At 53.5% G+C, this 27069-nt stretch overlaps 1 long non-coding RNA gene across 1 annotated transcript; it reads right to left on the bottom strand.

Moving 5' to 3' along the window:
• Positions 1-42: 42 nt before the first annotated feature.
• LOC148778647 (uncharacterized) lies at positions 43-27069 on the bottom strand. The gene is made up of 6 exons (XR_016037118.1): positions 26877-27069; positions 22684-23087; positions 17112-18066; positions 14524-16228; positions 4221-4407; positions 43-926 (listed from the first exon to the last, which is right to left on the bottom strand). It is a non-coding gene; the product is annotated as an uncharacterized LOC148778647 (long non-coding RNA).

Below are 27069 nucleotides of genomic sequence, written 5' to 3'. Positions count from 1 at the left end.
AATGAACACTTTGAAAGATTGTTAATCTCATTTTATCTCGTCCTTTCTCAATTTAGTATATATGTTTTCTTGTGTATTTAATATTTAGCACAGTTGGTCATGTACATATTTTTAACTAGATCACATACATTGGGGAGAATTTGTTCACATGCTTTTTACTGATTGGTAGATAATCAAAAAAAGTTTTAAGACCACTCACCAGATTAAGGAGTTGTATAAAAAATTTTTAAATAGTTTAAAAAAATGCACAAAATACCAAGAGGAAAACTGAAAACGGCAGAAGAAATGCCAGAAGTTATACACAACAATGTTTGTTATTTCTTATTCAGAACACAGCAAGCCATCCCTCCCTGTCACGTGGAGACAGTGACAGCCGTCTCTTGGGGGCCCGTGGGGATGGAGTTACTGGATGTCATTGGTGCCTGACATTGGTCGATGCTACTGAAGGCTCCTGTTCTTCTGAGGTTGAATGGCAGGAACTTGGCAGTGTGTCGCGGTGGCTGACCACCGTACGCCCGCTTGGAGTGGTGAGGAGAGCACACAGTCCACAATTGTTCTTCCCCCAAGTCCTTCCTGGACATGAAGCTTGCCCATGAAGAAGGGACTCATGTGTCCACTCCCCTGGCCCAGACGAGATGGACCTGGTGGTGTGTGACGTCTGAGGCCAGGCAGAAACAGGCAGAAACAGGCAGAATAGCTCTTCCCTGGTTCTCTCGGGCCACCTGCCCTGGAGCCCTGCAGCACCGTGGGCAAGGCTGGCCTGAAGCTGCTGATTGGAGAGGCCATGAGAGAGACATGGGGACACAGTGAGAGCTCTGTGGAGCCCGGGGCCCAACTCAGCCATGAGCCAGCCTTCAGAGGTCACCCAGCCATTGTTCAATGCCAGTGATGGGGAGCCGCCTGGAGGAGACCCATCCATGCTGAGCCTAGAAGACAGGGACACACGATGGCTGTTGCTTTAAGCCCCTATATGTTGGGGTAACTGTTTCCCATGTGGCAGACTGGCATGATGTGTGAAGTTGGTGACCTTATTCTCTCAAGAAAAGAGCTATGGGGTTTGCCTCCCAACCCTGCCCCCACCTGCCGAGGACCTAGCCGAGGGGGGCAGCTTATCACTGCATTTTACTAAAAACAAGAGAAACAGCCACACACCACCAACCACGCCTGTGCCTTTAAAGTTCTGTAAAAGTAGAATCTTAATCAACCCAAAGCTGGGACAGGCCCTCCTAAGCCCTGGGATTAACAGCTCAGCAGTGCAGCAGTCCGGAGTTGGGGGTCAGGGGAGCTTGTCCCCCAGAGGATCCAGTCCCCAGAGCCAGGAGGCAGGCATCTCAGCAGAAGCTGGGCCCCACGGTGCCGTGTGCTGTCACTCCCTACATCTCTCACGATGACAAACGACATTTACTTTGGGACAAAACTCCACATTAAAATGTTCGAGGGGGAAATCTGCAGATCATCTTGACGGGGATGAAGTGACTGATCCTTTCTGGGAGTTGATGTCACAGCAACGGGTTGGGGGGGGGGCTCTGGATTAAACCCTGGGTTCTGGAAACGGCACACTGTACTCCCCGCCTGTCACTTGAAACTGAGGTATTTGGCTTAAGCTTATTTTCCTCCTAAGCTGCCCGGCACAGACTCTGCCCAGAGCGGCTTTGCCAAGCAAAGATGTTTATTTCCCGAGTTGCGGAAATCCATACCCCTCTGAGCGACCTGCTTACGTGAGAAGTTAAGTAATGAAATGCCAGACCAGCAGATGGGGCCGCCGAGGGTCTGATGCACCCTGAACCCCACCACCAGCCAACCCCTGCGTCTGCTTGCGGTCCCCTACCTCCCAAGGTGATCTCTGCACTCTGCTGGGAGTGTGGAACCATCTGGCCAGGGCAGGTTTCACTGTCCGTCCACATAGTGGGGAGGGCCAGGCCTGAGGAATGTCCCTCTTCCCCTCTGCCATCCTCCCAGACAGCGGGCACAGTCTGGGGGGCCACAAGTCCCCTGTGTCACCTTCCTCCCAGACAGTGGGCATAGTCCCGGAGGGCAGCAAGCCCCCTGTGTCACCACCTCTGGCCCATGGCTCAGGCATCCTCTCAGCCCAGTTCCCTCTCTTCAGGGGGCTGTGGACACCATGTCCTCATGGGGTACAGGCTCACATGGGAAGCAAACAGCATCACACATTATGTGAAAGCGCTTCAAGATGGGGGAGCTGCCAGACCATGGGGGGAGTTGTCTGGGTAGCAGTCACCCTGTCTGAAGACTTGCTGGAGCTGAGTGTGTGTCAGCAGGACTGTGAGCCCGTCCTGGGACCCAGACGTGCTGCCGCCCTGCTGTCCAGTAGGTTCTGAGCATCAGCTGTGGAGAAGAGGGAGCCGAGGCAGAAGGAAGAGGGAGGGAGGGCAGAGGCCTGGAGTGTTTGTGTGTGGGGGGGCGCTCCTCCACTCTCTGTTTGCAAACTCAAACATGGCCACTTCCGCCGGGCCTCTCCTCCAGCCTGTCCACCCTGGAGCTGTAAGGGTGACCCCATGTGGGAAAAGGGCCCCGTGTGCGGGGTTCAGTCAAAGATGTCGAGATGAGAGATGATTCGGGATTATCAGGTGAGCCCTCCCTGCCCTTGTGCCCTGGAAGAGAGCAGTCCAGGGAGCTCTGACTATAGATGGAAGGGCACTGATTATCACAGGGGGAGGGTTGGCTGAGTGACACAGCCATGAATCGAGGGAGGCTGGGAGCCTCCAGGATCTGGGCGAGTGCAAAGCCTCTGAGGTCAGCATGGCCCTTCCCCTCCCTGATTGCTGCCCGGTGATCCTGATTTCAGCCTCTGGCCTCTGGAGTGTGAGAGAGTAACTTTTTTGCTGCAGGTCATCGTGTCTGTGGGGTGTTGTCATGGCAGGCCCAGGGCTGGGGCGCTAGTGCACTGACCATAGGAGCAAGAACGGGAGGTTCTCTGTTCTCATGAAATCACTGGTTCTGCTTAACAACCAGTTGGGCTTCCCTGGTGGCTCAGATGGTAAAGAATTCACCTTTAATTCAGGAGACCCGGGTTTGATCCCTGGGTCGGGAAGATCCCCAGGGTACTGGAGCTACCCACTCCAGTATGCTTGCCTGGGGAGTTTCATGGACCAAAGAAGCCTGGCTATATAGTCCATGCAGTCTCAAAGAGTCGGACACAACTGAGCAACTAACCCTATACTTAATACGACTTTGGCACGCAGTGTGGTCCCCACCTGGGGATGTTCACCCGAGTGAAGTGACAGCAGGAGGGCACCGATAGAGTCTACGACGCTTTGTCTCCTGACAAACTCTTGACAAGTCTGTACCACCGGAGGCATGCTTTTATTTTTAACTTTCCCCACAGCGTGCCATACGCAGGGCAAATGCATGAGTGTGGGGTGGGGTGACCCTCCATTTACCAGTGGAGCCAGAACACCAGGCAGGAAGCAGGATGTGGTCAGCACACAGCCCCTCCTTGACTCCCAGTGGCCCCCAAGGATGCTGCAGCCCACGTGGAGAGCAGGCAGCCCACACAAGGAGCCGGCTGCACTCAGTGTGATTCCCTCTCCAGAGGTGAGGGCACAGATGGTTGCTGGCAGACATGCCTATCCCCGCTCCCCGCTAAGAGGCTGGGTCCATGCCTCCTGCCTGCAGGGATAAATTCCTCGCCATCTCCCTGGCTCTGCTCACCAAAGGATTGGGCTGTTGAAGCAGCAGCACCCCTCCTAGGAGGCCATTTCTGTATCAGTCAGCTCTGCTGCATAACCAGTCACCTCAGAAGTCAACAGCACGTGCTACTTAGCCCTGCGCATCAGCGGGTCAGCCACACTAGCCGACCCCTGCTGGACTCTACTGAGTCTTGGGGCGCTTTGCCCATTTCCCACCTTCATCCGATCCTGTACCCTGTGGTTTCAATACGGCATATTCTTTAATGCCGTGAAAGTGAAAAGTCACTCAGTAATGTCCGACTCTTTGTGACCCCACTATACGGTCCATGGAATTCTCCAGGACAGAATACTGGAGTGGGTAGCCTTTCCCTTCTTCAGGGGATCTTCCCAACCTAGGGATCAAACCCAGGTCTCCCGCATTGCAGGTGGATTCTTTACCAGCTGAGCTATCAGGGAAGCTTCTTAATCCGATAAGAAGCTATTATTGTTGCTGTACACACCCAGGTCATTGGATTCACCCACATCTTTCCTCTTCATCATCTTCCACCTCCTGTATCCTGTAGTACCCACCTGGGATCACAGTCCTTCCGTGTGCCAAGTACACAGGATGCGTTTAACAGTTATCAAGGTGGTTATGGGAATCCTTTGCTGCACTTTCTTTTTCTGTCTGTTCTTGGTTTTCATTTGCTTACTTTGATGCTCGTAGGTGAGATTTTCCTTCACTTTTCCTGCTTGGTGACTTTGATGCTTCTTGAATCTAGAGTTAGATATCTTTCATCAGTTTTAGGAAGCTATCAGCCATTATCCCTTTAAATATTTCTTCGGCTTTTACTCTAAGACTTACGCCTTTCCCCTCTGTTACAGTGTCCACTCTTTCCCTGCATCACTCTGCTGCCTTCCAAAGCAGTCGTCTATGATGAGAAGGAAACTTACTAAGAAACTTACTACACTGTGTGATCCATGAATCCACTGACCAGAGCCCCAGGGAACCCCAGAGGAGGTCCGCTGGGGCGGTGGGGGCGGGATTGTCCTATGGCCTCTGCCCTATGACCTTCCTTCATCTCTGGGGGTGTGGTGAGTGCCCTGTGGGACCTCTGACAGTGGTCTGCGTTCGCAATTATGGGTAGGGAAGGCTGGATTCTATCTTGTGGATGAAGATTAAATGTGCTTCTTGTGCTCTGTGGAAATCTGGGGGGCAGGCCTGAGTCCTTAAAGGGCCTGGCCCTCTGCTCCCCCCAACCCACAGGGAAGGTCCTGGCCTGGCACTGGAGGTCTATCCCCATGAATGAAGAACAAAGCCCCGCCCTCAGACCAGCAAGGGCAGGCATGGGGCTGTGATCAGAGCCAAGACTCCTCTCTGTGGAAAACCTCACGGTGCTCCCAGCCCCTGAGGTTCTGTGCTGTTTTGAAGGCTCTGGCTTACATATTATCTTTGCCCTTGCAGGTCTTAGGAGACAGCTTCTGTCAGACAGCGTTTGAGTCACTTCTGGGCTGATTTAAAATTTGATGCTCTTGGTGTGACGTGTTCCCAGCTAATAGCTGCCTGAGAAGAATCAGGATGTCTTCCTTGTCTAAGCCACCATCAGGTTTGCTGCCTGGCCACCCAAGCTGGCTGCCTCGGTCACCCCACCTGCGTTTACACCATCCATCTCCGAGGGCACCCTCCCTCTTGGGCACACCGCCAGGGCGCTGTTCTTGTCCCTGAGCCGGGCGGCGGGGCTCTTGTTGTACCAGCAGAGGCTTCAGCCACAGCGTCCACTTCTCCCCAGGATCCAGACAAGAGTCTCTGACCCCCAGGGAACACAGCTGCCCCTCCCATCACTTCAGAGTGAAAAGACCTTGCGATGCTTGGTATGGGGTGTGGGGGAGAAATGGAGTGACCATCTCCAAGAGCTTGAAAAGGAAGAGCAGGTCCTGCTGGAGGAGAGAGAGGGAGGGAACAGGGCAGAAACCATCTGCAATGATGAGACGCTAATGCAACTTGGTTCTTTTCCATGATTCATACAACTGACAAACCGAAAAGAAAAAAGTCACAAATTTCTTCTGCTTTCAGGTGTGAAAGGGTGGTCACCTCTGCAGGGCCTACAGGCATCAGAAGGTTAAGACAAGAATGTCAAAGCAAGTTCCCACCAGAAGAAATGGACGATTCCTTGAAAAACACAACCTCCAGAAATTGTCACATGCACTTATAAACCCAGGAAGGTCCTGTAACAATCACAGAAACAGAGCCTGTAAAGACACACCTTCCTGCAAAGGCAACGCCAGGCCCTGAGGGTGGTGAGCTTTTCTCTAAGGACTTACTCCTGCAGGAAACAAACAAGGGAACCCACGCAGCTCAACTGCGGGGCCAGCACAGGCCTGGCACTGAAGCCAACAGGGCAGCGCTCCCCAGCAACATCACATGAAATCCTACAACCACTTCTAGCATGTCGTACTCAGTGACAAAGAGCAACCAAAGTGACGGACAGACAAGAGGAGGAAAACCAGATTATCAGCTCAATAGCTGCACGAAAAAAATGGATCAAGTTCAACCTGTTCATGATTAAAAAAAAAAAATAGAAAACTGGAAACAGAAGTTTCTCCCCTGCTGTTAAACAGCATCTTCAGAAACTCTACATATGACACACTTGATGGTGAAGGACCGCCGCAGTCACTGGATGGGGACAGAAAGCAGTGCTGCCATACAGGATTCAGGATGAAGAGTAGGAACCATGGCCCCTATTTTACAACAAGCACACCAAATAACCGGGATGGTCCCCAGACTGAACTGACCAAGGAGGTGGGCCACTGAAACTAGGAGGTGTCTGGGGGGCACGGAGGAGAACGAACTCTGACCTTGGCACTGGTGAGGATTCCTCAGGCAGGATAAAAGCACAACCGCAACATTACAAAATGATCAGTTGGCCTTCATCAAATTAAAAACTTCTGCTCATCAAAAGACACCACTAAGAAAATGAAAACAGTTGAGTGAAAATATGTGCAATACAAAGACAGGACCAAAGAACTTCTACCCAAAATATATAAAGAACTACTAGTAATGGTAGTGATCAATGCAAGGAAATAGAGGAAAATAATCAAGTGGGAAAGACTAGAAATGACTTCAAGAAAACTAGAGATACCAAGGGAAAATTTCATGCAAAGATGGGCACAATAAAGGACACAAATGGTATGGACCTAAAAGACGCAGAAGATATTAAGAAGAGGCAGCAAGAATACACAGAACTATACAAAAAAGATCTTCATGACCCAGATAACCATGATGCTGTGAAGATTCACCTAGAGCCAGACATCCTGGAGTGCGAAGTCAAGTGGGCCTTAGGAAGCATCACTATGAACAAAGCTAGTGGAGGTGATGGATTCTAGTTGAGCTATTTCAAAACCTCAACAATGATGCTGTGAAAGTGCTGCACTCAATATGCCAGCAAATTTGGAAGACTCAGCAGTGGCCACAGGACTGGAAAAGGTCAGTCTTCATTCCAATCCCAAAGAAAGGCAATGCCAAAGAATGTTCAAATTACCACACAATTGCACTCATCTCACAGCAAAGTAATGCTCAAAATTCTCCAAGCCAGGCTTCAATAGTACGTGAACTATGAACTTCCAGATATTCAAGCTGGATTTAGAAAAGGAAGAGGAACCAGAGATCAAATTGCCAACATCTGCTGGATCATAGAAAAAGCGGGAGAGTTCCAGAAAAACATCTATTTCTGCTTTACTGACTATGCCAAAGCCTTTGACTATATGGATCACAACAAACTGGAAAATTCTTCAAGAGATAGGAATACCAGACCACGTTACCTCCTGAGAAATTGGTATGCAGGTCAAGAAGCAACAGTTAGAGCTGGACATGGAACAACAGACTGGTTCCAAATCAAGAAAGGAATACATCAAGGCTGTACATTGTCACCCTGCTTATTTAACTTATATACAGAGTACAGCATGAGGAACGCTGGGCTGGAGGAAGCACAAGCTGGAATCAGGATTGCTGGGAGAAATATCAATAACCTCAGATATGCAGATGACACCATCCTTATGGCAGAAAGTGAAGAACTAAAGAGCCTCTTGATGAAAGTGAAAGAGGAGAGTGAAAAAGCTGGTTTAAACTCAACATTCAGAAAACTAAGATCATGGCATCTGGTCTCATCACTTCATGGCAAATAGATGGGGAAACAATGGAAACAGTGACAGACTTTATTTTGGGGGCTCCCAAATCACTGCAGATGGTGACTGCAGCCGTGAAATTAAAAGACTCTTGCTCTTTGGAAGAAAAGTTATGACCAACTTAGACAGCATATTAAAAGCAGAGACATTACTTTGCCAACAAAGGTCCATCTAATTCAAGCTATGCTTTTCCAGTAGTCATATATGGATGTGAGAGTTGGACTATAAAGAAAGCTGAGCGCCGAATAATTGATGCTTTTGAACTGTGATGTTGGAGAAGACTCTTGAGAGTCCCTTGGACAGCAGGGAGATCCAGTCAGTCCATCCTAAAGAAACTCAGTCTTGAATATTGATTGGAAGGACTGATGCTGAAGCTGAAGCTCCAATACTTTGGCCACCTGATGTGAAGAGCTGACTCATTTGAAAAGACCCTGATGCTGGGAAAGATTGAAGGCGGGAGGAGAAGGGGACGACAGAGGATGAGATGGTTGGATGGCATCACCGACTCTATGGATATGAGTTTGAATAAGCTCTGGGAGTTGGTGATGGACGGGGAAGCTTGGCGTGCTTCAGTACATGAGGTTGCAGAGTCAGACATGACTGAGAGACTGAACTGAACTGAACTAGTAATAAGAAAAAGACAAACAACCCAACAAAAAATTGACAAAAACTTGAGCAGACACTGTGCAAAGAGGATGTCCAAATGGCCAATGTGTGTGTGCTCAGTTGTGCCTGATTCTGTGACCCCATGGACTGGAGCCAATAAGTGCATGAAAAAGCACATAACATCATGATTCAGCAGGGGCTGGGCTGCAAATTAAAACTGTGATGAGACCCAGGCACATCCACAGGGACGACTGAAGTAGAGAAGATGCTGACACCAAGTACTAGGAGGATTCAGAACAGCGGGACCCCTGCCCCTCTGGGGGCCCAGAGTGGGGGGCAGTAAGTGGCACAGCCATCCTGGACACATTTTGAGGGTTTCTAATGACATTAAATCCAGCTTTCGGCCTGGCAATCCTCCTTCTGGGCATTTACCCCAAAGAGACCACGTAAAGCCTCCACAAGAATGCATAGCAGCCTTTTCATCATACCCCCAAACTGGAGACAAGGCCAACATTCAGCAAAGGGAACAGGGATGAAACTCATGGTTTGTCCGCAGGTGGGATAAAGGGAGGGAGCATGGTGGGATACGATAGCATGCACAATTCTCCAAGACCAGGTCGAGAGGAAGAAGCCAGGCCCAAGGAGGGTGGGCTGTGTGATTCCACTTAACTGGTATTCACGGAAGGCCCCGCTATCCACCCCTCAGAAAACCACAGGTCAGCGTGGGCAGGACCCCTCCCATCCTTCGGGGCTGTGGTGGGGTCACCTCTCTCTGTGATGGATCCCAACTGCGGAGGGGCTGGGGAAGGGAGGGTAAGGGGGTGGCAGACATAAGGGAGGGGCTCTTCCTGGCACCCTCCCCTGCTGCCTCTGTGCCCCCACCCACAGTTACCCAAGGCCCCTTCCCCTTCCTCCCCATGCTCTCACTGCTGCATTTAAGGCGGTCATGGGGGAGGACTTTGGGGTGCCTCCCAGGACACAGATATTGGGGAGGGGTCTTCTGGAAGCAGCTGGGGATGCCCACCACCCAGAGCCCCTGACTGGAAGCTGGTGAGACCTGGGTGGCCCCACAATGGGGAGGGGACTCTGGACTCTTCAGTGGCAAGAGGATGGATGTGCTGGGTCTTCTGGGAGGCCTGTGAGAGCTGGAGCCTCGGAAGGAGTGTGACTGATGCACGGACACAGGCAGGCATCCTGGCTTAGGCCATCTGGTCCCCTTCCTGCATTAAGAGTCTTGCATTCTGGAGGCTGGAGCCAAAGCCAGCCTGGTGGGAGCAGAGCTGTGTCCCGGGCCCCCTGTCTTCCTACACCGCGAAGTGTCCTCCAGGGGGCGCCACCCACCAGGAACGGGTCCTTGGAGGCGCTCATTGCGTCCTAGATCTGTGCAGTGACTCTCGTGTTCCATATCAAGACTCTGCTTGTGATCGTGTGTCCACAGCGACATGGACAGTCACACTTTTCCTGCAGTCTGGGGGCTCCTGAAATGTTGCCAGTGAAAGTCAGTCATGTCTGACTGCTTGCAACCCCACAGACTATACAGTTCACGGAGTTCTCCAGGTCAAAATACTGGAGTGGGTAGCATTTCTCTTCTCTAGAGAATCTTCCCAACTCAGGGATTGAACGCAGGTCTCCAGCATTGCAGTCAGACTCTTTACCAGCTGAGCCACAAGGGAAGCCCAAGAATACTGGAGTGGGTAGCCTATCCCTTCTCCAGAGGATCTTCCCGACCCAGGAATCGAACTGGGGTCTCCTGCATTGCAGGTGGATTCTTTACCAACTGAGCTATCAGGGAACCCCTGACAGGTTGCCAGAAATTACCGCAGATTGAGACACAAAATACGGCATCATTTTGTCTCCCAAACTTGGCTCGTTTCCCCCTAACTGGGTTTCTTTCTTTAGATAAAACCGCAAGCTGTAGCACAGCTCGACCTCGAGCCAGTCGTGGCACTGGCTTGGGAGGTGGGCGATGGGGAATGGCGGGGGGTGGGGGAAACATTAGTGCCTCCCTTGGATTCTGAAGCCCCAGGTTGTCACACTTCTGGCTCCAGAGATCTGGGCGCACTCCTGTGTGCTGACAGCAGGTGGCGGCCTGGGGCAGCTGCGAGGCCCTGAGGACCGGGATCTGGGAGGGAGTGGGCAACCGTGTCCCCAGTGTGGACGTCGCCCCAGGCACGGCCAACACAAACCACGTCCACTGTGCTCAGCAGCTCAGTCGTTTCCGGCTCTTTGCGACCCCATGGACAATAGCCTGCCAGGCTCCCCTGTCCATGGGATTTCCCAGGCAAGAAGACTGGAGTGGGTTGCCATTTCCAACTCCAGGAGCTCTTCCCAATGCAGGGGTCGAACCCAGGTCTCCTGCATTGCAAGCGGATTCTTTACCATTTGAACCACCAGGGAAGCCGAAGTAGATGTTTAGGGAAAGCCAATACAGCAGTTTATCTCCCCAAAACTTGCCCCATCTCACTCAGCTCCCCGGGAGGCGAAGTGCTTCCAGCTGGATGTTTTATTCACTTTTGCCGTGAATATTTCATGGGCCCCTTCGCCCCAGAGACTCCAGAGGAAATGCGCGGCGTGTCCTCGTCAGCCTCTTGGACCTCCTTTCAGAGCAGGACACGGCCGCTTCCACTCAAATCAGAATGATCTGTCCTGTAGAGCAGAAGCTGGCTGTCAGGATTCTGTGTTCTTAAGTATTGTCTGAAAATGAAATTTAGCGAGCACTCTCACAACAGGAAGAGGACGCGGAGGCACAAGCTATCTGAGGGCACAGCCGGAGTGCTGGTCCCCACTGCTCCGCGTGCAGGATCCAGCGCATCCGAGGCGTGTCCAAGGTGGGCGGCGAATGCTTCTCAGGTCTGCAGTACAGACTCCAGCCAGCGCCTGTCTGGCCCAGCCAGCCATGGGCAGGAGGGGGCCGGTTTCCCCATATTGGGACTCGCTGGCCCCACAGCTGCATATGGGTCCAAAAGTGTGGGGGCACCTGGTCTCTGTGGACCTGGGGGGCATCTGCCCTGGTGGGCTGAAGCACCCAAGCACTGTGCTAAAGGGGAAAGCTGCGGACCCCTCCGTGTGCCTCAGTAGGTAATACCGGGGTATGGGTCCAACGCCCCACCATACCATCCACCTCTGCCCAGGAGTCCCTGCAGCTCCCTCCAGGAGCTGATCAGACTCTGATGCTGCTCCCACAGCTCGGCCGGGAGGGGCCAGAGCAGACACATCGGTCAGCCCACACGCAGGGTTGCCCTGCATACGCACAGACATGCGCATACACACTGGTTCACGTGTTCACACAGACACGGATGAAAGGGAGTGCTTCAGTCAGAAGGAAGAGGACCCCAGAGGGAAACTTGGGGATCAAGGAAAGAATGAAGAGTGAGAGATAGGGTGATTAAATAAATAGAAGCTAATATTATCAACAGTAATAATAAGTTCCAGAGTATAAATTGCAAGTAGTGTTAAAACAATGATGAACAGTATGCAGAGGGCAGGAAGGCAAGCTGGATCCTGGCATGGTCGGCTGTGAGGTGACAGGGCAATGAACGCTAGACTTTAACAACCAGAGAGTCATTTTTAACTGGTCAGCCAGCAGAAGATAAGTATGGAATAAGAAAGAATCAATGAAGAAACAGGAACTGATGGGGGAGAAAAAGACAAATGTAACATGGTGGATCTGAACCTAAATAATTAAGCCAAGTGTGAAAGAGCCACATATTTCAGCTACAAGCTAAGGCTTGTCAGACTGGATTTGGTGGGAGACACGCCCTACACATAAGGGTGGGAGAAGAGAGGTGTGGAAGGAGAGACCAGGCACGGGGACCCCAGAGAAAGCTGGGTGTGTGTGTCACAACTCTCGTGTATGCGTGTAAGGACATGCAGGCGAGGGCCCTGCTGGAGACGTGGGTACCCAAGCAGAGGATGGGCAGCCATGGCAGGAGCATCTCCAAGCCTGGCTGGGAGTTGGGGGGATTAGGAAACAGACTCAACAAGCAGGAAGAAGATCTGCAGTGCCCAAGGCAGGAGTGATTCAGCTGCACCAGAACTTTGAAAACATCTCCCTTCGTGGCAAATGACACAAGCTCCAGTGTGGCTTGACTCAAACAGTCGTTTTCTTGACACATGAAAAACTGCCCCATGGTGTGGCAGCAGCCAGACCACACGATGAGCCTGGCACAGCCCTGCACAGCGGTGGCCCCATGGGCAGATTTCCTGCTGTGAAGTCACCCCTGTGCTCAGGCCTGCCACGTCCAATAGCGGCTGTTGGTTTTCAATCCATTGTCAGATTCACATTGCTACTTTTAAAATTGTAGGCTTTTGCCCCCTTCTTCACAAGTAAGATTGCTAATGATTTTTTTTTATGCTACTGAGCATATCCCACATATGGTAACCACCCCCACCCCCGCTCCACCCAAACCCCTACTGGGCTTTGTTTACCACCACGTGTGTCAAGGCTGGTGTGAACACAGACGGCAAGGTACATGGCTTCCTTTTTCTTACTATTTCAAGCAGCATGGTAATGAGCATCCATGTGTATCCATATGTGTGCATGTGTGTGCATGCATGTGTGCGCATGCACGTGTGTGTGTGTGTACGTGCACATATGCAAGTATTTCTTCAGAACAAATACTGAAAGCAGCAAGCACAGCTGCAGGATGAAAGGGCCCGCCTGGGGGCTTCCCGCGCAGGCCTGTGGAGGTCGGGAGCAGAGGGGAGGACCTGAGCTTCTCAAAGCTGGGCAGCAAGGAGAACAGCCCCGGAAGGAAGCCGGACCGAAAGTACAGGGACCCGGTGACCAGAGGGGTTGGGGAGGACTCGCCAGCAGGTGGGGGCTGACCCAGGAGGAGCACACAGCCCCTCACCACCACTCAGGTGACAACCACATGGGACCGGAAACCTGACAGTGGAAGCAGGTCTGCAGTGTCCTGATCACTGGGAGACACCAAGGAGAGGAATGGACAGACAGCACGATACCCAGGGAGGCAGAGAGGACTTAGAGGCGGCAATCTGGTCATGGGTGTAAATACGGCCAATCAGGGCCTATTCCCAGTGCAGCAGCTGACCCCTCCCTTCTCCTGGACACACTTTCTTCAGATCCACCTGTCCTGCGGTGGGCCCAGGGCTCGGCCTCGGCCTCTCCTCACCTCTGGCTCCTGGGCTGTCAGTACTGCAGCTCCAGTCACACTGTGTCCCCGACCCAGTGGACACTGCGCCTCCCTGAGCCCTGAGTCCCCGCCCCCATGGCCCATCCATCCAGCAGAGCCATTTCTCTCACATCCGGAAACTCATCCGACAGCCTGCCCACTTTCCATCTTCCAGGCTTCTCCACACCCTACTCTTCCTCCAACCCTTCCTGACATCCTCCCCGAACTCCCAGGCCAAGTCCCCATTACTATTTCTGGATTATTCCCAGAGCTTCTTAAATGCCTCCCAGCCCCCACCCTCACCCTACTGTCTGCCCTTAACGCAGTGACAAAAGGACCCTTCTGAGAACTTAACTCAGCTGATCCTCCCTATGCCCAACTCCCCAAGTTTTCCCAGTTCTCAGAGTCCACACTGGCATCTTCCCCAAGGCCACAGGCCCCACGTGAGGCCTGGGTGCTCCCACCAGCCAACCATCGCTCATACCTCCTCCTGCCAAGCGAGACTTTTCTCAGCTCCACCGTAGCTGTCCTGCAGCCTCCCCTCCAACAGAACTCCCAGCAAGCCCATAGTCTTTTCTAGCTGGTAGGCAGCACCCTCACCCAGGGCAGAGCTCTGGCAGTTTCTTCACCTTTGCCCCAGTACGTGGAGCCTCCACCCTGAGAGCAAGTGCTCAGGCAGTCTGTGGGATGGACTGGACCCAGCCTGCCTGCTGGAGACCCACCAGGACTTGCCCCTCCCTTCCCTGCCTCTATCCATGACCCTGACTCTGACCTCGACCCTGACCCTGACCTTGACCCTGCCCCCCGACTTTGCCCTGTCCGTGACCCTGACCCCGATCTTGACCCTGCCCCAGTCTGAACTTGACCCTGACCCTGACCCTGACTTCACCCCTGCCAAGCTGAAGCTCAGGGAGCAGATTCCCACCACCCTTGTCCTCAGCTGCCCCCTCACCTGGAGGAGATGCACTCACCTTTCTGGTGGCTTCTGTGGACGACATGGTCCCAATGTAGTAGCAGCTGTGGGCAGCCAGATGGGTTCCTTGTTGCTCCCGGCAGGAAGTAGGGAGCCATCAGGGATGGGGTTAGCGGCCAGGGCAGCAGGACGGGGCAGCATCACAGAGACAGGCCTGTGCCCAGGATGACCACCCCAGGTCTCCCCACGGAACCCTTGGTGAAGGCCCCAGGCTTTGGGCTACAGGACAGGGCAGGACCTGGGGCTGGAGGGGTTGGCTCTCCAACCCCAGCAGGTGGCCCAGCGATGAGGGAGCAGGAGACCCCACGTTGTGGACAGGGCAGCTCTGGGCCCATCCCTCACACTTGGACCCCCACCCGGAGCCCTGCTGTGGGTGCTTTCCTGCCTCTACTGCCCCAGCCTGAGCCTTCCTCTGAGAGGCAGTGGTGCTGAGGCCCAGCCTTCCCGCACACCCACGTGGCTTCCACAGTCGGATAGAGCAGAGAGACTTCTGCGGCCCCGTCCAGCCACCCAGGCAGCACTGGGTATGAATATTTGATCAGGCTGTGCAGAAGTGCCAGGCTGTATTTGCAAACAGGGGTGACAGGCAGAAGGAGAGAGGTAAGGCCTCATCTCTGCAGAAATCACTGTCAGCTCTGCTGAAAGGGCCAGGGGTGGGAGACCTGGGGCTGCAGCCTCTGGAGGTCAGGGAAAGCCCCTCAGAATGGGGCAGGCAGTGGGGAGGCCAGTGTCTCTGCCCCCAGTGGGGTGCTCTGCATAGCCCATCCCTCCCAGGTGGACACGGTCACTCTGTGCAGGAGGTGTTGGCAGCGTGGCCAGACTCTGTCAGCTCTGAACCATGGTGCATGGAGCCCCGAGGTCCTGAAGTGGTTGTGGTTGGGTGTCCTGCTCCTCAGTGACCTGCCAGGCCCACCCCATGGAGCAGGGCTGCAAAGGCATGACCTTCAGAAGGGCCCAAGTGACCAGAGTTGGCTGTCCAGCCTTATGAGCCCTGCTGTCCCCACCTGTAAAATGGGCAGATAGCACTTTTGGACAGTTGAAAACAGGAGTGATAGGCAGAAGTTGCACAGAGTTGCAGCAGCTGCTCCTTCTCCAGGGCCCTTCTCTCTCCATCTCCAGCACAGGAAAGAGGGGAGGGTGCAAGGCCATTTCCCAGGAATGAAGGGTCTGCTTATCCAGCTGAAGACACCCTTTCCATTCAGAGCACCCAGATGTCTTGGAAACATACTCCACGATGTCTCCAGAGCATGGCCAGGCTGCCAGGAGCAAGGGAAGCCGTGCAGATCCAGAAGCAACTTGGTGAGTGTATACTCAGGTCAGAGGGTCCTTGTGACCTGGAGCCTAGATTGCAGAAAGCCCTAGTGGGAGAGGGGGGCTGGAAGCATGGGCAAGGATGGGAGTCCATACGGAGGCCCCCACACAGTACCAGGTGTCCCAGAGAACCACACACTCAAAGGAAAACCTTACCCCCAGAAGGATTTGGATGGAGTGGGGAAAAACAGTGAGAAGAAGGGAAGGAAAGCCAGAAGTTGCTCTGACATACCTCACAAGGACTCACATGGGTGCAGGACCAGTGGTCACACTACCTCTAGGCAAACAGAGAACCCCAGAAAGGCTGTAGTTTAGTGTGGTCCCAGGTTGGGGGTGACTTGCTTGAAGCACAAGAGATGATCAACACTGAGGAGGCAGATATGGGAAAAATTCTAGAAATAAAAAAATGATAAATGAAATTGAAAACTCAGTGGATAGATTAAGCAGCAAATTCGATGCAGTTGTGTGTAAAATTAGTGAACTGGAGGCTGAACCAGAAGAATTCACCCAGAATGCAGCATGGAAACAGGAAGAGAGGAAACAATCCCTGGTTAGTGGTCAGCATTGGACATGGAGCCCACGGCTGCACGTGGCCTGTCTGGGCTCCAGAAGGAGGAAGTGGGGGTAAACAGGGCTAAGGGATAGTCAAGAGATGATGAGCGAAGAAGATGCCATTCATTAGAGTCTAACATTTTAAGGGGTCTAAGCAGGGTAAAAATGGAGAGAGGTGAAGATGCCTGGATGCACACTGCATCCAGCGTAAAGATGCCTGGATACACTGTGCTGAAATTTCAAAGACAGTATGAGAAAAGACTCAATGGACATGAACTCGGGCAAATTCCGGGAGACAGAGGGACAGGGAGGCCTGGCGTGCTGCAGTCCGTGGGGTCGCAAAGAGTCGAACATGACGGTGACAGAACAAGAGGAGAGCGGACTGAAGAGGGGTCGGGGAGGAAACTACAGGGAGCCCCCGTGTCTAGGATTGAGGTGACCTGTGCACACGTGTTTAGAAACTGGCCACACCCACGAATGAGCTGCTGGAAGGAGTAGGCAGAACAAGTTCGGTAGCTTACACAGGGCCAGAGTAGTTCCCGTTTCCTCCATCCAGCAAAGCCATCCTAACCCGGGAAGGGGGGGGTCGGGTAGGTGAGAGGGGCTCCAGACAAAAGGACCCACACTAAGGAAGCCTTAAAGCAAGCCTCAAAATGACCCCAACAAAGCCCCCAAACAGGTGAAGTAATATCAAAAGTCCAGCACGTATGATGTAACACTCACAATGTCTGCTGTTGAATTTAAAATTACTACCCATAGGGACTTCGCTGATGGTCCAGTGGTTGAGATTCTGCACTTCCGATGAAGGGGGCACAGGTTCCATCCCAGGTCGGTTAACTAGGATCCCACACACTATACAATATGGAAAAAAAAAAAAAAAAACAACTACCCATGGAAAGAAGTGGGAAAATGCGATCCGTAACTAGGATCAAAGTCTGTCAGTAGAAGCAGACCTAGAAAAGACATAGATAGAATTAGTACATAAGAACATTAAAACAATTTTGACAAGTAGAGCCTGTATGTTCAAGAAGGTAGAAGGAAGCATGAGCATGAAAAGGAGACAAAGAAAATGACCAAATCAAAGTTCTAAAGGTGAAAATACAGTGATCTCACAGAGATACGGTAAAAATCCATCTGATAATTCTGAAAGAGCTCGCTTCATTAACATGAAACACTCGGCAGCCTCTCTTTCCTTGTGAACGGCACATGAAATAGTGGCATTGCCCTGAAGTGTGAAAGACGGTCATAATCTCCCTCACAACCTACATGGCATCTATTTATCGCCTTGCAGACGTGATCCCAACTTTGTTTATGTTTCATTTTAGGGTCAGGTTGGGAGTGAGAAGGTGAGTAACCTCATTCGTGATGCACTTACTCTAGTGGGTGCAGAGAATTCTGAGTAAAGCCCAGAAACTACTAAGATAAAAACAAGGTATATAAGGCAGGGACTCTACTCGAGGTCCTGCAGGGGAAAGAGACGTTGAGTGAGAGGAATTTCCAGGCGAGAAGTCAAGGTCAGCTCACGAGGAAGGAGAGGCTGGGCTGGGTTTGCATGTGGGGATTTGACAGGAGAGGCCGTCTCCTCCTGGGTCCCACGTGGCCGCCCCTCTGTGCGTGTCTGTGTCTTCGTCTCCTCTTCTCGTAAGGACACTAGTCCCATGGGATCACCCACACGGCCCTGTGAGGACCATGCCTCTAATCACCTCCCATTCTGAGTGCTGGGGGTCAGGGCTGCACCATGTGGGTTTAGCAGACACGGTTCAGCCCATGGTGATCCCCAAGTCTACCCCCCAGGGCTGGGGACAGAATTGGGGTCCTTCAGAGGAGCCCACTTCATTTCTACCCTGCCACCTCTCTGGCCTTGCTCCTCCACAGATGGCTTGGCAGTGGGCACATCTGAAGTTTCTAGAGTGTAGAGCCCACCAGCCACACCACCCCCAGGGCCCTTACCGGTTCACCAGCTGCACCAGTTTCCTCCCCGACTGGAGGACAGTAGCCTGCCCAAGGGCCTGGGACCCAGTGCAGACAATTTGCTCATTGCCTTAGGGATTCAGACACTCACTGTGGGCATCTTTGCATCCAGCTTGGGGGTTGGGCTGTGTGTGCCCTGGTTCCAGGCATACATAGGTGTGGGGTGGTGAGCCCCCTGCCCTCCTGTGCCCACTCCTGCCCCTCCACATGGGCCTTGTACCCACAAGTAGCCCCAGCCTCCTCCCTCACCTTACTGCCCAACCCCAAGTGTCTCCAAGCTTCTCTGGGGCTTTAGGGCTCTCAGCCTACCTGAGCCCACATCAATGTTTTAATTACATTCAAAATTTAAAAGAAAGACAAAAAATGTTGAGCTTGAAGAAAATGTTTTCATGTATAATATTAATGCATTGGCCTTCCTATCAATAGTTGTAACATAGAATTTTTACTGTTTTTATGGGGGGCCCTAGGAAGCCAGGAGCCCCTTGGGCCTCAGGGCGTCCTGGCAGCACATGAGGACCCGAAGTTTCCAGGGTGTCTGCAGGCGGGGCTGCCACTCGCCTCAACTCCCAGGTTCCCGGCGCTTGGCAGAGCCGAAAGCCATGTGTCGAACTGAATCTCTCCAGTTCTTGTTAAGCCAAATTCAGGGAAAGCTTCCTGATGCTGAGAAACCCCAGGCGGGAGGAGGCCACAGCTGCCACTTCTTGCCTGCAAATAGGTGCAAATGACTCCCGGGCGCAAAGAGGTGGGTACAGCTGGTGGAGGCCGGGGCCAGGAGCCTGGGGTAGAGCCAGTAGGCGGGGTGCCAGCTGCCCAGGCGTGGGGCGCTGGGGGCTAGGGATGGCTTGTGAGCAGGGGGCACCTGCAGCCACCCGACCCTCCAGGAGCCTTCCTAGAACAGAGCCGCCAGCTGGGGAGACAGAGAAACCAGGCTAGAAGGAGGGCATTGCAGTCCTGCTCGGCGGACTTGCAGCTGGGTGTTCTCTGACAGGGCCTGCGCCAACCAGGTGCCAAGCCTGCCTGAACCTCTGACCCTGAAGACTCTCCACCACCCCCAGGCTGCACCCCACCCCCAGCATAAAGGGCCTCATCTACCCCCACCTTCTTCCCCTCAGAGGGCACTGAACGCTTGGGAAGAAAGTGGCCCTGGCAGAGAGACATGAGGGCTCTATGGGAGGCCAGGTCTGAGGTCGCGGTCCAGCCCCTCCTGCATGGTGCTAGGGGCACCACAGCCCTCCTGGACCCCCACGGATGGGATGGGGACATTCTCATGGACCTCTTCACTGGACGGGCGCTGAGCTCCCGCACACACAAGAGTCTGGGGTCAAAGGCACCAAGGCTGGCCCAGCTGACCACCTGGGACAGAGGCTGGCACTGACCTTCAGTGGAGACCCTAGTGTGTCAGGGAGACACTACTAAGAGTGGCCTCCTGACACACACAGCCCTTCTGACTGCACACTGAGCATCTCCCTGGCCCCTGCTGGGTGCCCTGCAAGCTAACTCAGTGCTGCCACGCCTCCCTGGGGTGGCAATCCCCACAGGTGATGCCAACGTCAGTCCAGCTTGTCACCTGTGCTCTGACTGACACCATCCCTCCTCGGGTTCCACTGATCTGCAGGAGCAGCTCTCAGTGCCTTGGAAACAGCTGTGTTCACCAGTTTATTACATAATTAAGGAGATGATAAAGGACACAGACGAGCAGCCAGGTCAAGAAACAGACAGGCGAGGTCCGGGGGCGTCCCACAGGAAGGGGCTTCTGTAACCAAGGAGTGGAGTGCGTCACCTCCCAGCCTGGATGTGTCTGCCGACCTGGACCCCCCGCACCTTAGGCTGGGATGGTGTGGAGGCTTCCTCATGTGGGCCTGACCACTGGTCACTCCATCTCCAGCCCCCTCCCTACTCCAGGGAAGTTCCGAGGCTCTAATCCTGGCTTGGCCTTCCCAGCAACCAGACCCACCCAGGAGCCACCCAGAGTCACCTCATCATCACGTGGGAATTTACGAAGGTTTCAGGATCCCCATGTCAGGAGCTGGGGCGGGGTGGGGGGCGCAGGGGGCAGAGACTAACATGCATGTTTTCTGTCACCGCACACCTGGCCGGCCACAAGCAGCCCTATTGCCAAGTGCGATTCCCAAGACATCACCTCTGGAGCAAGGCCCCAGTCTGACCCCTTTGGGAACACTAACTGGCCCCAGCAGGGGACCCAGAGGGGCCCTGAGGTCCCTACCTCATGTCCTGTAAGCCCTGCTGCCCTGATTCCAATAAAATGAACCAGTAGTTCATGACCCATGAAAGCCAGGAAGTTCTAACATCACTTAGAAAATCCAGCCAGGCCATGGAGTGGAGGGGTGGGAGGGGTTAAAGCTGAGCTCTGCTCTGTCAGCACAAAGAGAGGTGATGCTTTGGCGGGGGCAGGGTGGAAAGTGAGCTGTGGTCTCCAGGGGTGATGACTTTCTGTTGTCAGTGAAATCAGGACAAAGGACAGAAGGATGCTATCGCTCGTGAGGCTGGAGAACCAGCGCTCACACCCCAAGGAGGGAAGGAGGAGAGTGATCAGCTAATGGGCACAGGACGGGAGACGCTGCTCTGCCCCAGGACCAGAGTCTCGGAGCCCCTGTGCTCAACTGTAAATCGGCTGGGGAGGCCTCCAGGTGACCTCTGAGAAATGGAGCAGTGCCCCCAAAGCCCCACTCACAGGGCCTGGTCACAGAACTGCCTGGACAGATAGGCAATGTGAGGAGGAGGTCGCAGGGAATACCAGCTCTGAGCCACCGCTGCCAAGCTGGAAAGTCACAGGCAGAATGTGCTTTCTTCCCTCCCTCTGTGGGTGGGAGGGGCTCTGGGGACCTCCACCTTTCCCCAGACACTCCCAGCATAAGGGCCAGAGACCAGCAGGGAGGCCAAGGGCCCCCAGCTGCATTTCTGAGAATCCAGGGGTTCAGCCTTGGTGGGGCAGCCCCCTGTCTTCCACACTTGGCAGGGGTGGGGAAAGGACTCACTGCACACTCCCCACAGACCTGAAATACCCAGGGCAAAGGTGAAGGCCAGGATAATGCTCCTGTAGAGACAGCAGTCCCTGGAGGTGGGGGGATGAGACCCCATCCACCTAAGACTTTTGTTGGGTGGGAGAAAGGGCCACAAGGAGGTCAGAGGAGGGGCTGTCCACACCCTGACCCCCCTGGGTGCCTCCCTGGGAGGAGTTCACCCCTCGTGTCCCCAGGGCAGGGCTTCACTGGGGTCCGTCTGCCCAGGGGCCCATTGAGTTATTCATGTGCAGCAGCCCCTGATGAGAAACGTCTGTGCCTGGGCCATGCCCAGATGAGAAGTACAGAGGCCTTCTAGGAACAGTCACTGTGTACAATGGGACCTGAACCCCCAATCTCAGAGCCCGGCCCCAAAACAAATGTCCACCCCGGGCCCCAGGTTCCAGGCAGGACGCCCTGGGAGGGGTGCGAGCCTCCTGCAGGCACAGCCTGACCTCAGAGAGACCACCCTGGCTCTGGACCCCAGCACACATGACCTCTTCAGGCCTCAGCAGCCTTCTCAAGGAGTGTCCGGATGGTAGGGGTGATCAGCGCCCCTTTGAGACGGGGTGGGGGTGTGTGTGGGAGGGGGTGGGGGAAGTAGCTGGCTAGGCTCCCAGAGGGACTGGACACCCTCAGCCGCTGAAGGCAGATGCTGCAGGACGGAGGTGAGGGCCAAGAGCTAGGGGTCTGGGTCTGAGGAGTGGTGCTTGGGAAGACAAGGCAAGTGCAGACCTGGAGGTCAGGAGCTGGACTGAATAGACATCCACATTCAGCTGTGTGGGTACAGTGAGGGATGAAGAGGCTGACCCCACAGCCTGGGAACACAGGAGGGTTCCTGTCTGTGCCTAAGTGGCTGTAAACTGCACCCGGGAACAGCCCTGCTATCACCGAGCCCCTACCCTTCCACGCAGGCTGGGCCCAGGCTCTGTGTGGAAGGATGAGTGAGTTGCAGTGGATGGACAGTCATGGCGAGCAGGATTTCCACACCCCTCCCTCCACAGGACCCCGAATCCCCGATAGACACGTGTCTCCAACGCCCACTTTCAACAGCACATGATCCAAAATCCTGTGGACACACGGCCACAATACAGGGAAGTCCTGGCAGCTCCAAGGCCCAGGGAAAGAGGAAAGAGAAGCCCGCTGAGCAAAAGCCGGGGAAGAAAAGCCTGCTAAGCAGTGCTGGGGCCACTCAGCACCTCCCCAACAGGGTCACAGCCCGAGCTGTGCCTGGTTCTGGGAAGGACCCCATCCTATGGGTGAAGGGCTAGGGGTCCAGGCTGCTTAGGGCCTGGAAGACTCACCCCCTTGGGACAGAGCAGGTTTGTGGCAGGGTGGTGGCCTGTGACCAGCTGAGGCTTGAAACATCCAGCTGACTCCTTTATTTCGTTGTCAAACCCAAGTCCATGTGCCCAATGCACCGTGAGGCCAGACAAACTGAAAACTTGGAGTCTGGAGCAGAAGTTTCACTATAGGTCTGAGCAAGGAGACTGGTGGCTTGTGCTCAAAAGACCCTACTCCCCGGTGGCTTTCGGGGAAGAGGTTTTAAAGGGCTGCAGGGAGTGGTTTTCTTCTGATTGGTGGTGAGGTAACAGGATGGTCTTCTAGGAATCTCCATCATCAGCCATCTGGTCCTGACCAGTCTAGGGGCTACACGTTCGTGGCCATCATGCAGTTAACTTCTTCCATTTGGTGAGGATTTAAGTATCTGTAGAACAATTCAGGAAATGTGCATCAGACAGTTATCAAGATACTTCAGGGAGGAACTAAAGATTCTGTGATTACCATATGGCTGATCTAATTTTTTTAAATTGTCACCGGTTCTGCCCCAGCTGCTATTTTTCGTTACTCTATGCTCACATCCTTTCAAGTATTAATTCTTGAGCCAGGCTTCAGTGACTTGGGGGGAGGCCACGGACTACAGCTTTTTTTACAAACGAGGCAGGTGGAGGACACGGGGTGGAGTCTGTCCCAGGAAGGCCCCAGGGGGTCCTGCTCTGTTGCAACTTCACTGCTCTGGAGGAAACCATGAGCTCTGCCTTCACAGGGCCCGCGGCACCATGACTGCTGCACGCTGGGGACAAGCAAACACTGGAGGCAGAGGAGAAGCCCTCCTGCGGTGGAGGTGAAACCGTCCTGAGGTCTCATCAGCCCGGCAGGCAGAGCCAACTCCGTCCCAAAGGTGCTCGGCCTCAGAAACAGAAACAGGAGACAATGGTCAGGGGTCCCCAGCAGGGGAGGGGGATCCTGTCCTTGCAGAAAGCAGGGAGGTGGAGCTAAAGAGGGAGAGTGCACACGGAAGTTCAAGTGTGAAAGCTTCGGTAGGGGAGGGGAGTTCTCAGAGGACTCGCTGTGGGAGACACATCACTGAACTGGGTGCCGCCTACCCAGATGCAGGGGAAGGTAAAAGCTGCGGAAGTTTTAGAGACACAATCCCACAAGAGTGAGGAGTGAATATACTTTTGTGGGATAGAGACAATTTAGACAGGAGTAAAAAGAAGCTGTGTGGCCAGTCCTGGGCTGTTGCATTACGTTCTTTGTATGAATGAGCCAGCGCAAGGTCAGTATCAAAGGCCTGGGAGTCAATGTGCTCTTATTCTAGAGTATGTGCTTCTAGAACAAGCGATACTTCTAAGTTTCAAGAAACAGAATGCCCAACTCTAATGGACCTCAGCGTGAACTTGCTAGTAAGTACTGACTCCTGTGACAGGACAGTCCAGAGCACATGTGATCAGGTTTCCAGACCCACTGCTGCAAATATCTGTTTGTGCAGCTCTGCACATGTCAGCCTTACCCTTGTGGTGGCTGCCCTCATGATGTCAAAGTAGCTGCTAGTTCCAGTCTTCACACCTACATCCACACCCACAGGGCCTAGGGTGGGGTGGGTGTGCCTCTTCTATCTGGTCATCACAGCTCTTCATGCTCAGACCTGTGCCAGGACCAGGGGACCCAGAGCTGTTCTCAAACCGCATCCTTTACTCCAGTGAAAGTGAAAGTCGCTCAGTCTTGTCCGACTCTTTGCGATCCCATAGACTGTCCATGGAATTCTCTAGCCAGAATACTGGAGTGGGTAGCCTTTCCCTTCTCCAGGGGTTCTTCCCAACCCAGGGATCGAACCCAGGTCACCTGCATTGCAGGCAGATTCTTTACCAGCTGAGCCACAAGGTTAAATTTCCTGCCTCTGCTGAAAACAGCCCATGGTGTCGCTCTGTCCCAGTGTTCCCAAAGCCTGAACTTTGACCTTTGACACAGCTGCACAGGTCACTCTAGGGGAGATTGTTCTTGTTATCCCTGGAAGCAAAGCTGCAGGGACCCACAAAAGACTTTCAACCTGGCTGATTCTTTGCCGACAGAGGTATCAACGTTATAGGAAACAAAAGCCCTTTATCTTTTTTTTAGTTTATAAAAGCACAAATCAGGGCCCAAAGCTCCCTAGATTGAGTGACAGGATGGGAACCCTTGCTGCAGAGAAGAGGAGAAGGCTGGGCACAGAGGATCAGCCGAGTCCTCAAGGTCAGGGCGGCAGGAATGGCACGGGGCCTTGCCCAAAACAAACTCATTCACAGGAACCTGGGAGCCCAGCACAGCCCTTCATGAGTCAGAGGCACCTGCACCCACCCTGCTTCTCACACTGAAGGGAGGATGGCGGAGGCCCAGGCTTTACGGGGGGGGCACCCTAGGGAGCACTGCGTGTTCACTTCTGCAGGAGCAGGGCAGCACTGCTTCCATGAGCGCCTCGGGGGGACCCCACCCCCCTCAGACTCTGTGGGGCTGAGGGTGGAAGAGGGTCTGGCTGGACACCAAGATGGACCGCCTCCCGGGCACGCGGGCCAGCTCTTCCCTGGCAGCTGCGTGAACTTGGCAACCTAAGTGAGAGAGGCCCATTTGACAAATTAAAGATGTGACGAAGGAAAAACATCTCTGGAAATTTCCACACGAGCACTGGGGACCAAATCTGGTCACCCCATCCGGATGGCAAGCAGGCAGCCAGCCATATTCCTGCCAAGAAGCCCTGCGGGGAGCATCTCCACACAGTGGGCTGGAAGAAGCCAGCGCTTAGCTGTGTTATTTCTTAAACACAAGACATGTTCAAAGAAGAATGCAGAAAATATTTGTCTTAAAAATTATGGCCCACTCCCCTGGAGCTGTTTGCTGTGCAAGGAGTTCATATGGGATTTATTCAGGTCCAATGACACAACTGCCCTTGGTGTGCGCCAGTTTAAATTTTTGTTTGTGTTGGCAGATTTGAGCATTTCAAAGTCCATTTATCATTTTAAAGCCCAGAAGGAACTTTAACACACTTTTGATGTAAAAGCAAGAGGCTGTGTTTTCAATACCAACAATTCATTGATTTCACCAAAACCCCACAAGTCCAACTTCTTGAATTGCTTGTGTTTTTGCCTGAAATTTTATTGGGAACAGAAATAAATCAGCCACCTTTCAAGTGGAGGAGTTGATACATAAACGCTTGTGAGCCTAGCACGAGAACCAGGATGGTGAACAGTCACCCTGATCTTCTCCCTGTCCCTCGAAGCCTCCCGTCCGCTGCCTGTCACCATGATTACCTTGCACGTCCCAGAATTTCATGTAAGTGGAGTCGTCACCATGTTCACCTTGTAGTCTGGCATCATCACGTGACTCAGCACTGACTCTCTGAGTTCCCCGCTATGGTAGGCGGTCCCCTCCCTTATGGCCGCCAGCCTCCCCCCACGGCTGCCACAGTCCAGAGTTGTCTAGTGATGGACAGTGGGCTGAGCTTTGTTTTGGGTGATTACAAAACTGCTCTGAAGGCAGGTTATTGTTTCTCTTGGGTAGACACCCAGGAGGGGACTCCCGGATCACACACAAGGTGACTCCTGAATTTTAACTCTAAGGAAGAGCCCCTCTGCCTCCTGGAGCAGCTGCACCTGCTTTGGTCCTGGCTCTTCGCCAGCATCTGGCTCAAGGCTCGCCTTTTTGACTTTGATCTTCTAGTGGGGTGTGGAACTACCTCATGGGGTTTTTAATTTGCATTTCCCAAATGAATAATGACACCTTTTCATGCGTTATTTGCCATAGATATAATCCTTATTTTTCCCCCTGGTATCGTTTTTTTTTTTTTTTTAAGTTCATCAATACCAGTTGTAGATTTATAAACTGTAAAGATAACACAATGATTTCCTACACACCCGCCCCGTTTTTCCCTATTAACATCTTGCATTCATGCGGTGCGTTTGTTACAACGAGTGAACCAACAATCAACACGCTGTTGCTAATGAAACCAGCAAGTCCCAGTCTGCTCAGACTCCTCAGTTTCCCCTCCTGACCTTCTGCTGCCCCAGGGCTCCAGCCAGGCCCGCACGTGACATGCAGCCATTGTGTCCCTCAGAGCTCCTCTGGGCCGGGACAGTCTCTCAGACCTTCTTGTCTTTAACGACCTTGACGGTTTGGAGGAGGAGTCAGGCGTTTTTCAGGACGCCCCCCAGTGAAGACCACAGAGCAGAGGGGCCCTTCTCACCACATCCGGTCCAGGGCGCGTGCCGTCACATGACCTACATGGTGGACGCTGACCGTGGTCACCCGGTGCAGGTGTGTCTGTCAGGTCTCTCTGCTATGCTGCCACCACCTCCCACCGTCCCCTGGAAGGAGGTCGCTGTGCCCACCCCTGACCCGAGAAGGGGGCGCTCCCCTCCCCTGAGGACAGGGCAGCT

The sequence above is a fragment of the Moschus berezovskii genome, chromosome 1 (assembly GCF_049115385.1).
Source record: "Moschus berezovskii isolate FMDL1 chromosome 1, NW_MosBer_1.0, whole genome shotgun sequence".
NCBI lineage: Eukaryota > Metazoa > Chordata > Mammalia > Artiodactyla > Moschidae > Moschus > Moschus berezovskii.
The sequence above is the reverse complement of the archived record's forward strand: the minus strand, read 5'-3'. Positions and strand labels throughout refer to the sequence as shown.